We start from the raw sequence: 2,395 nt of genomic DNA on the forward strand, positions 1-2,395 counted from the left end.
TTTTTTTTATATAATTTTTTTATAATTGCCGTATTTAATTTGCTCAACTTCTGCATCAGAGTACTGGGAAAATTTTCCAGCAGTAAAAAGTTATGAATTGGCACAGCAGAAATGTAAAAATGTCTCACCATATTGACCACTAAATTGACTAAGGTCGGTGTTATGCAGACAAACTTTTGTTTGCCAAATTAAATGGCGGCTGCTTAGTTTGCTCGGAGGTGGTTATGTCGAGTTTGGCACAGGGTTGCACGTTCATTATGGTTTTCATGGCTATTGCCAACACGAAATGAGAATTTCAGATGTACATAACGCGCACAATTAATATATTTTTTATGATTTTCGTATAGGCAATTAACTGTGCCCTAATCTTTGAAGCTGCTACAGCATAAATTCAGTTCTCTGGCTTTCGGTATCACGGCAATTTTTGTGTATAGCAACATTTGTCTAAAATTGTTGTATATGACAACACCGAATTTTCCGCAGTTTGAGCAAACAGAATTAGTTTGCTGTGAGAGTCGCCAAACTCGCTCTCTCCGAGTTTGCTGCAACAACAATTGCACGCAGTTTGCCAAACAAAATTCCTGCATAACACCGACCTAATACTTTCACCCAAACCGCCCGTTTTTAATTAAGTATAATTCATATACTTTTACTACCGGTTTAACCAGCAATTTAAGTGGAAAATGATTTTTTTATCTTCTGCGTATAAAATTAAAAAAATTTTAATCATTGGCTGTTACAGTTTTTTTTATCAAAAAGTTTAATATTAAAAAAACCCACCGATTTGACGTTTCTTTTAATAATAATAATAGTTTTGCGACTACAAAATATGTTAACCCCTTATTCCTGAACACAAATTTTCGTAATTCGTAGCTACGTTACGAAAAACGAAAAATCCACATGCTGCAACCCTTGCGAAAACATGTCCAGCTTCAGTTGTTTTTCTAAGACAAGTGAATGAAGGAAAACAAAGTGGAAAGGAATTAAAAAAAAACACTCATGAAGTGCTTTTTATAGTAAAATTTTTTGATTTTACATATTTTGAAAGAAACGATTGATTCTACTGCATTTACAATTAAAGCAGCGGAGTAAGAGCGAGCTATGGGAACTGGTTCTCAATCCAGTTTATGCAATAACAGCTTCTTTCAAGCCATTAAAAACATGCACTTTGTTAGGTCCAACACCTGTTGCGCTTGCTTCTGCCTTCGACCGCACTTAGGGATTGTAAGGGTAAGTAGAATTCTCCTTTCTGTGTTGCCGGAGAAGAGGGACTTTTGCATGTCAAAAGTATACAACATTTCTTGTGCATATCACTCCGGCTACGCCTTCCACAGTATTTTTGCGCAGAACCCACGTCCAAATTTGCAAAAAAGTGCATAGTGCAAACCGAGTTTGTTAATAAGCTAGTGGTGGGAAATTTGAAACATTTACATATCTTAAATAAAATGTGAACCCTTTAATTACACGTGTATGTTAAAGGAAATTATAATTGACAGCACCGACAAATGAATATATACACAAAGAAATGTTCGGTTATGGTTAAAACAATTCAAGTTTTTGTATTGAATTTTCGGTTTAGAATTTATTTTTTCCTTTTCAGTAGGGGTTTTTGCACATTATCTTTTCCGTGAGAATTTATCGTAATAGATACGGATCTGAATAAGCGACTGGAACACGGCTGTAGGTCCTCTCGGCTCGATGCGTTGCTGTACATTGCTTCCAGCTTATCTCCGGTGGTGCACCATCTCACATGGCCGTGCTTCTGCCGGCCACTGGTGGTGACCAGACCATGTCTCCTCTTGTGGGCACCCTTTTTGCCAGATCTATGCCGCATCATCTGTCCATGACACCCAGACTCCCGCCTTCGTGCTGCACTGCCTTTAGCACATCTTGCTACATCCGGATCCCCACACTGAAACTTGCCCATTTTTTCGCATCTCGCTCCTTCGCCGGCGTCAACCTCATTAACCGGACATGTATGACCTCATCCTTGGCTTCCGACTTAACTGCTTGCCTTTGGAGACCACCTTTTTCCGGACACTTCAAAGCACGCCTACTGCTCCCACAGCCGCTTCCATTTCCGGCCACCGGATTATCACCATTGCAACGTGCTTCAGTGGTTTTCCTCCTGCCGGAAACACTGCCTGGCTCGCCATGACCACTTCCTTGTTGCGACCTCTTCTTCACTGAGCTGGTGCAACCGTCACGCTTTTCCTGTATCCGTGAACCGCTTCCTTCTCCTGACGAAACCACTCCGTCTCCATCACTGCCAACCTCCGCCCAACTCACCGCTTCCGTTTCTAGTGGAATCTTCGACACTTCCTCTGAGACTAACCGTCTGCTGCAGCACTGGCTGTCGTAACCAACCCTAAGTGGCACTTTCCTGTGACGATCT

The sequence above is a fragment of the Rhagoletis pomonella genome, unplaced genomic scaffold (genome assembly GCF_013731165.1).
Source record: "Rhagoletis pomonella isolate Grant_MI unplaced genomic scaffold, Rhpom_1.0 Rhpom_scaffold_00013, whole genome shotgun sequence".
Taxonomy (NCBI): domain Eukaryota; kingdom Metazoa; phylum Arthropoda; class Insecta; order Diptera; family Tephritidae; genus Rhagoletis; species Rhagoletis pomonella.